At 49.5% G+C, this 9443-nt stretch overlaps 2 pseudogenes; both read left to right on the forward strand.

The window, feature by feature from the left end:
* The first annotated feature begins 73 nt into the window (after positions 1-73).
* On the forward strand, positions 74-4826 carry LOC115132463 (ankyrin repeat domain-containing protein 34C-like; annotated as a pseudogene).
* A 185-nt stretch (positions 4827-5011) lies between these two features.
* Positions 5012-9247, forward strand: LOC115145022 (piggyBac transposable element-derived protein 4-like; annotated as a pseudogene).
* Positions 9248-9443: the final 196 nt, after the last annotated feature.

Below are 9443 nucleotides of genomic sequence, written 5' to 3' on the forward strand. Positions count from 1 at the left end.
CCTGTGTCCTTGTTGTAGATACATGAAAATAAAACGTTGCAGTATTTCGTGTGTGTGACAAGAATTTCGCTACACCCGCAATAACATCTGCTAAATATGTGTATGTGACCAATAAAATTTGATTTTGAGTGCCGTTTCTGCACACACACCCCTCTGGGCTGTTTGAACTCAGGCGGTGGTCTGCCAGATGAAGGCTGTTCAAAGCTGACTTCTATCAGTCCTTCCCAGAGCCTTTTGTAGTGTGGAGACTCCGCATCAGGTGACATTTAGAGCTGAAAACCATTGACAACTTTGAACGCTCACCGCTACCCACGCCTGCCCTTCACCTGAGACAGGACCCCACGCCTGCCCTTCACCTGAGACAGGACCCCACGCCTGCCCTTCACCTGAGACAGGACCCCACGCCTGCCCTTCACCTGAGACAGGAACCCACGCCTGCCCTTCACCTGAGACAGGACCCCACGCCTGCCCTTCACCTGAGACAGGAACCCACGCCTGCCCTTCACCTGAGACCGGAACCCACACTCCTTGTACAGGAGAGAGGTAGAACGGAGCGCAGAGGATGTGTATCAGTGTCCAGTCGGCTGAAGTTGTCTGTTGCCAATATGTGATGTCCACTTGGTCTGGAGTGAAAGCTTAACAATCAACCCAGGACCTCAGACAACCCAGGACCTCAGACAACCCAGGTACGTTTAGATGCTAACTCACTATTTGACTTTCGCCTGTCTGACTGTCTCTCTCTATTTCTTACTATCTCTCTCTACCTTTTCCTCTCCTCTAGACCATGTCGGTCCCCCAGGACCTCCTGCCAGACGACAGTCCCCTGATTGGAGCAGCGAGGCTGGGGAAGCTTCGCCTCGTTAGGCTGCTCCTGGAGGGTGGTGCCCAGGTCAACGAGAGAAACCCGGGAGGAGAGACTCCTCTCCTGGCAGCGTGTAAAGCCCTGAGAGGGGAACCCACTGGACCTGGAACCCTGAAACTGCTCAGATACCTACTAGACAACCAGGTCTGTGTCGGCTTTTAAAGGAGTGCTCTGTAGGTTTAATTTTCCCTTGTGGGATTCTATCCTACTCTATTCTAAACAGGTGGGTCCTAAAGCCCACTGTGTGTGTGTGTGTGTGTGTGCCTACATCCTAACCCCATCCTATCTTTCCCCACCCAGGCAGACCCTAATGCCCAGGACCGGTCAGGCCGTACAGCTCTGATGTATTCCTGTATGGAGAGGGCTGGAGCTCAGCTAGCCTCTACTCTCCTCTCAGCTGGAGCTGACCCCAGTATGGAGGACTACTCTGGAGCGTCAGCTATGGTCTACACTATCAATGCACAGCACCAGCCTACACTACAGGTCAGGAGGGAGGAGGGGTGTGTGTGTGGATGTGTTTAACTATACTTGTGGGGACCAGAAGTCCCCACAAGAATAGTAAACAAACAAAAAATGGACCAAATGGAGACATTTTGTTGGTCCCCACAAGGTCAAATGCTAGGGTTAGGTTAAGGTTCGAATTAGGTTTTGGGTTAGATTTTTGGGTTAAGGTTAGGGAAAATAGTATTTTGAATGGGGGTGAATTGTGTCCCCCCAAAAGGTTAGTTATACAAGACCATGTGTGTGGTAAAATGATTATAACTGACCATTACATACCCCAGGTGCTACTGGACGCATGCCACGCCAAAGGCCGTGTCATCATCATCATCATCATCATCATCACCACGGAGATGGGTGTGAGCGGAGGACCGGTGACGAGGCGCTACCTGAATGTTCTGCCGTCTCCCGATGCATCAGCTGTCACCTGCATGTCACCCTCTGACATCATCATCAAGACGGGCTCACCCAACTCACTTGAGGGAGAGAACGTGTTCAATTTCAGAGGATCAGGTTAGAGGGAGGGAGGAAGGTGTTAAACATCTCAGGAACCTGTCTCATCCTTTCTTATCTAATCCCAGGTAAGATGGGGAGTGGCAGCAGCAGCAGATTCTCCCCATGTGAGCTGAGTCCAGTGGACCAGTCCTGTATCCCCCCTCCCAGACAGCGACAGTGGTCTGAACCATGGTTAGCTATTCACAATCTGTCTTGACTTAACAAGGTCTACCAAGAGGGAAGGAGGGAAAGGAAGGTAGAGGAAGGAGGAAAGGGAGAAAAAGGTTTTCTTCATCACGACTTTAAGAAGGAAAGGAGGGAGAAGGCCGAGCAAGAGGAAGAGGTGGGAGATGACAAGGAGAGTCGATCTGTCCATCTCTACCATAAGGAGATCTCTTCCGGGGCCTCTTGTTCTCGCCTCTTTCCCACAGAGGAGCACCTTTCCCAGGCAGCCCAGAGCAGACTGTCCCCTGAGAGGAGGCTAGGCCCTGGAGGTTCCACCTTGGATTTATACAAAGAACACCCCAGTACTCAAACTCCTTTACATTATAGAGGGGGATCTAATCTCATCGGATGCGACCCAATGACCCGGAAGTGCTCCGTGGACAGACTTCCTCCCTGCTCTTCCTCTTGCTGGCAGGGGACTCGTAGGAACACCCTCCCATCCTTGACTCCAGCTCCACCCCTTCTTCATCTGCCACCCCTATCTCACCCTCAGGTCCCGCCCCTTGGCCTACCTGTTGCAGGTGTAGGTATGGGGTGTCGGACGCAGCTGCCCTCCCCCTATTTCTCCCACTCCCCCCCCTTTCTCTTCCCTTTAAAGCAATATTTAGACCAGGCTTTCTGCCTCCTCTACCTCCTCTTCCATTCCTGCTCTCCTTCTCTCCATCTCCTCCTCATCCTCCTCTGTTCCCCCTTTCCCTCCCTCCAGTGAGAGGTCACCTCGACGTCACTCTATCCAGCTGAAGCCGCTGAGAGGAGAGGAGGAGGAATAGAAGAACAGAGGAGACGAGGGAGAGGAGGAAAGGAGGAGCGGGAGTGAGACCCTATGTTAGCTGTTATGGTGTGATATGTGTAGTTACTTGTAATAACCTCTAGAGCATGCTGGACACTTATTTAGTGCTTGCTGACCTGAATGTGTGGATTCATATCAACAGTCTAAAGAATATAGAATATATAATTCCCAGAATATGATAAATGGGAATATGCTAGAGGGGAATATGATAAAGAGGAATATGATATATAAAGAATATAATAGAGGATAATTTGATATTTAAGGAATATGATAGAGAGGGATATGATGGAGGGGAATATGATAGAGGGGAATATAATTCCAAGAATATGATGGAAGGGAATATGATAAGTGACGATTTTAGATTTAGATTTTTCACCATCTTTCACCGTTATAGTGCAATTAATGTATTGTTTAGTGTTGTATTGTGTAGTGGTTTTGTTGGCATGCATCCAACATTTTTTATTTTCTTTGCCCCACCAAGATATACAAACTAAAATCATCACTTATCATATTCCCTCTATCATATTCCCTTCTATCATATTCCCTTCTATCATATACCCTTCTATCATATTCCCTCCATCATATTCCCCTCTATCATATTCCTCTCGATCATATTCCCCTCTATCATATTCCCTTCCATCATTTTCCTTATATCATATTACCCTCTATCATATATCGCTTTATCATATTTCTTCCCTCATATTCCCCTCAATGCGAGCTGTGGCAAGAAGGTTTGCTGTGTCTGTCAGCGTAGTGTCCAGAGCATGGAGGCGCTACCAGGAGACAGGCCAGTACATCAGGAGATGTGGAGGAGGCCGTAGGAGGGCAACAACCCAGCAGCAGGACCACTACCTCCGCCTTTGTGCAAGGAGGAGCAGAAGGAGCACTGCCAGAGCCCTGCAAAATGACCTCCAGCAGGCCACAAATGTGCATGTGTCTGCTCAAACGGTCAGAAACAGACTCCATGAGGGTGGTATGAGGGCCCGACGTCCACAGGTGGGGGTTGTGCTTACAGCCCAACACCATGCAGGACATTTGGCATTTGCCAGAGAACACCAAGATTGGCAAATTCGCCACTGGCGCCCTGTGCTCTTCACAGATGAAAGCAGGTTCACACTGAGCACATGTGACAGACGTGACAGAGTCTGGAGATGCCGTGGAGAACGTTCTGCTGCCTGCAACATCCTCCAGCATGACCGGTTTGGCGGTGGGTCAGTCATGGTGTGGGGTGGCATTTCTTTGGGGGGCCGCACAGCCCTCCATGTGCTCGCCAGAGGTAGCCTGACAGCCATTAGGTACCGAGATGAGATCCTCAGACCCCTTGTGAGACCATGGGCTGGTGCGGTTGGCCCTGGGTTCCTCCTAATGCAAGACAATGCTAGACCTCATGTGGCTGGAGTGTGTCAGCAGTTCCTGCTAGAGGAAGGTATTGATGCTATGGACTGGCCCGCCCGTTCCCCAGACCTGAATCCAATTGAGCACATCTGGGACATCATGTCTCGCTCCATCCACCAACGCCACGTTGCACCACAGACTGTCCAGGAGTTGGCGGATGCTTTAGTCCAGGTCTGGGAGGAGATCGCTCAGGAGACCATCCGCCACCTCATCAGGAGCATGCCCAGGCGTTGTAGGGAGATCATACAGGCACGTGGAGGCCACACACACTACTGAGCCTCATTTTGACTTGTTTTGACTTGTGTGGTTTTCCACTTTAATTTTGAGTGTGACTCCAAATCCAGACCTCCATCGGTTGATAAATTTGATTTCCATTGATAATTTTTGTGTGATTTTGTTGTCAGCACATTCAACTATGTAAAGAAAAAAGTATTTAATAAGAATATTTCATTCATTCATATCTAGGATGTGTTATTTTAGTGTTCCCTTTATTTTTTTGAGCAGTGTATACTCTATAGTATCCCTCTCTATCATGTTCATTAAATATCATATTAAACTCGATCATATTCCTCTATCATTTTCCCTCTATCATATTCCTCTCTATCATATTTCACTATATCATGTTCCCCTCCATCATATTCCCCTCTATCATATTGTCCTATATCATATTCCTCTCATCCATATTCCTCTCTATCATATTCCTTAAATATCATATTACCCTCTATCATATTTATTTTATATCATATTCTCTCTTTCATTTTCCCCACTGTCAAATTCCTCTCTATCATATTCCCCTCTATCATATTCAACTCTATCATATTCAACTCTTTCATATTCCCCTCTATCATATACACCTCTATCATATTCCCTCTACATCATATTCCCCTCTATCATAATCATCTATATCATATTCCCCTCTATCATGTTCATCTCTATCCTATTCCCCTCTATAAAGTTCCTCTGTCATTTTCCTCTCTATCATTTTCAACTATATAATATTCCCCTCTATCGTTTTCCCTCTATCGTGTTTTAAGGACCGATACCGGAGATGAAAAGCAGGTACGGGGAGTCAAACATTTAATTGTGAACAGACCTAGAACAATACAGGAACAGTGTCGGCACACTGGTAAACAAGGACATATGACAATCAATACAGAAGCAGGGAACAGAGAGTGGAACCCGACAGATATGGGGAAGGTAATGATAGAGGTGATTGAGTCCAGGTGTGCTCCGCTGTGTGCTAGAGAGCAGCCGAGTGTTATTGTTGCTCGGGTGGGGTGGGTCAACTGCACACGGCTACACACAAGCACGCAAGCGAGCCTCGGCCCTACGTAGAGAGGATACTAATATTGTCAGCGGCACCCACCCACACACACACACACACAAAGGGACCGGCGCCCCACCCGTGCCAAGTGCGCTCTACCCCGCCGCTCAGCGGAGCCGAGCGGCCATGGCCGTGCATTTTACGGCCGCGCAGGTTCTAGAACAGATCTTGTCCAGCGTGGACCAAGAAGACTACTCGGATTGCCAGGAGGAGGAGGAAGAGGTTTCGGAAGACGAAGACGGGGAGGAATACAACCCTGAGCGCCGCGAGGTCGACGATCCTTCTTCTCCCTCTTCTGAGGAAGAGCCCGAGGAAGAGCCCGAGGACCAACACGAGGACCGACGCGAGGAAGAGATCTCCTCGGCCCCGGACCAACGGGAGACGCCGTTGCTGTCGAAAAACAGCAAAATCGAGTGGTCCCCTGTGGCCTACGGCCGCCACCGCGGGGCCCTCGCGATCTGCCACGCCGGGCCGGACCAGACTCCGGGCCCCGCGACCCGGGCCCTCGACATCGCGTCCGCCTTCCACCTGTTTGCCACACCGGCGATAGAAAGGATAATTGTGGAAATGACGAACCTGCACGGGGCCAGAAAATACGGCGACGGCTGGCGACCCATGGACGTAGGACTGCTGATCCTAGCGGGCGTCTACAGGTCCCAAGGCGAGGCCGCGGCAAGCCTGTGGGACGCCGAGTGTGGCAGGACCGTGTTGCGAGCCACCATGCCGCTCAAGTTCTTTCACAGGTACTCGAGGCTGCTGCGATTCGACGACCGCCAGTCGAGACCCGCCAGACTCGCCACGGACAAACTCGCAGCCATGGGACCTGTGGGAGGTGCGGCTGCCGGCCCTCTACAACCCGGGGCCCGACGTGACGGTGGACGAGCAACTGGTCCCGTTCAGAGGTACTCTGCGTGCGCGTGCACGGTAGCAGCACTAGCAGCGTGTGTAACACAAAAGGCCCTTGGCCCCCATGACACAGTAACGACACTAATCTCATGTCCCCTTTCCAAAAGGCCGCTGTCCTTTCCGTCAGTACATCCCCAGCAAGCCGGCGAAATACGTCATCAAGTCGTGGGTGGCCTGCGACGCCAAGTCCAGCTACGCTTGGAAGATGTAAGTGTACACCGGCAAGGCGGCCGGCGGAGGCCCCGAGAAGAACCAGGGGATGCGCGTCGTCCTCGATCTCACAACGGGGCTGAGCGGGCGCAACGTCACCTGCGACAACTTCATCACCTCCTACGACCTGGGCCAGCGGCTCCTCGAGAGGAACCTCACCATGGTGGGCACGGTGAGAAAGAACAAGGCCGAGCTCCCGCCCGCGCTGCTCGAGTCCAGGGGCAGACAGGTCCTGTCCTCCAGGTTCGCCTTCACTCCCACCGCCACTCTGGTGTCCTACCTGGCAAAGAAAAACAACAACGTGCTACTTTTGAGCACGCTGCACACAGAGGGCCACATTAGCGATCGCCGCGACAGGAAGCTGGCCGTAATCCTAGACTACAACTGCAACAAGGGCGGCGTGGACAACCTAGACAAGGTGGTCGGCACCTACAGCTGCAGACGGATGACTGCCCGCTGGCCCCTGGTCGTCTTCCACAACATCCTCGACGTGTCCTCCTACAACGCCTTTGTCATATGGCGAGAGATCAAGCCTGACTGGATGCCTCGCACGCGGAACAAGCGCAGGGTGTTCCTCGAGCAGCTGGGAAAGGCACTTGTGAAGCCGCTGATCCAAAGAAGGCAGCATCTGCCCCGCACCGAAGTGGCGTCAGCACTTGTCAAAGTCCTACAGAGTGCTAGGGCGGCGGCGGCTCATGATCAATAGCGCGAGGGCCCCGCCGCTGGCACAGCTGCTGCCCCGGCCACCGGGGCAAGTAAGAGGAAGAGGTGTCAGCTCTGCCCACCCAAGAAGGACTCCAAGACATACACGGTGTGCTGCAGGTGTAAGAAATACATCTGCAAAGGCTGTTCACACGCCTACTGTCACACTTGCGCACATTGGGCCTTTAGCCAGGAGGGGACAGGGTGACCCGGAGGACGCGGGGACTAGACACAATACGAGGACGACGGGAGGGATAACAAATCAAAATATATTATATATTTGAGATTCTTCAAAGTTGCCACCCGTTGCCTTGATGTCAGCTTTGTACACTTTTGGCGATCTCTCAACCAGCTTCACCTGGAATGTTTTTCCAACAGTCTTGAAGGAGTTCCCACATATGCTGAGCACTTGTTGGCTGCTTTTCCTTCACTCTGCGGTCAAACTCATCCCAAACCATCTCAATTGGGTTGAGGTCGGGTGATTGTGGAGGCCAGGTCATCTGATGCAGCACTCCATCACTCTCCTTGTTCAAATAGCCCTTACACAGCCTGGAGGTGTGTTGGGTCATTGTCCTGTTGAAAACAAATGAGAGTTCCACTAAGTGCAAACCAGATGGGATGGCGGATCGCTGCAGAATGCTGTGGTAGCCATGCCGGTTAAGTGTGCTTGAATTCTAAATAAATCCCAGACGACAGTGTCACCAGCAAAGCACCTCCATACCATCACACCTCCTCCATGCTTCACGCTGGGAACTACATATGCGGAAATCATCCATTCACCTACTCTGCATCTCACAAAGACACAGCAGTTGGAACCAAAATCTCAAATTTGGACTGATGAGACAAATGGACAGATTTCCTGGTCTAATGTCTATTGCTTGTGTTTCTAGAACCAAGCAAGTCAATTCTTATTATTGGTGTCCTTTAGTAGTGGTTTCTTTGCAGAGATTCGACCATGAAGGACTGATTCATGCAGTCTCCTCTGAACAGTTGATGTTGAGATGTGTCTGTTACTTGAACTCTGTGAAGCATTTCTTTGGAATGCAATTTATGAGGCTGGTAACTCTAATGAATGTATCCTCTGCAACAGAGGTAACTCTGGGTCTTCCTTTCCTGTGGCGGTCCTCATGAGAGCCAGTTTCATCATAGCGCTTGAGGGTTCTTCAAATCAAATCAAAGTTTATTTGTCACGTGCGCCGAATAGAACAGGTGTAGAGCTTGTGAAATGCTTACTTACAGGCTCTAACCAATAGTGCAAGAAAGGTATCAGGTGAACAATAGGTAAGTAAAGAAATAAAACAACAGTAAAAAGACAGTGAAAAATAACAGGAGCGAGGCTATTAAAGTAGTGAGGCTACATACCTGTTAGTCAGGCTGATTGAGGTAGTATGTACATGTAGGTATGATTAAAGTGACTGTGCATATATGATAAACACAGAGTAGCAGCAGCGTACAAGAGGGGTTGGGGGGGAACTTTCAAAGTTCTTGACATTTTCCTGATTGTCTGATCTTCATGTCTCAAAGTAATGATGAACTGTCATTTCTCTTTGCTGTTTTGAACTGTTCTTGCCATAATATGGACTTTTTTTCCCAAAATGTAGCGATCTTCTGTATACAACCTCTAACTTGTCACAACACTATTTATTGTCTCAAACGCAAGAAGGAATGAAATTCCTCAAATGAACTTTTAACAAGGCACACCTGTTTATTAAAATGCATTCCAGATGACCACCTCATGAAGCTGGTTAAGAGAATACCAAGAGTGTGCAAAGCTGTTATCAAGGCAAAGGGTGGCTACTTTGAAGAATCTCGAATATAAAACATACTTTCATTTGTTTAACACTTTTTTCTTACTACATGATTCCATATGTGTTATTTCATAGTTTTGATATCTTCACTATTATTCTACAATGTAGAAAAAAAGAGAAAAAAACCTTGAATGAGTAGGTGTGTCCAAACGTTTGACTGGTAAACATTGACATTAGTGGTAGGCTGAGATCAAACAAATAACCTAAGTAAACCTGGATGCTAGTTGT

Source organism: Oncorhynchus nerka, linkage group LG2 (genome assembly GCF_034236695.1).
Source record: "Oncorhynchus nerka isolate Pitt River linkage group LG2, Oner_Uvic_2.0, whole genome shotgun sequence".
Taxonomy (NCBI): domain Eukaryota; kingdom Metazoa; phylum Chordata; class Actinopteri; order Salmoniformes; family Salmonidae; genus Oncorhynchus; species Oncorhynchus nerka.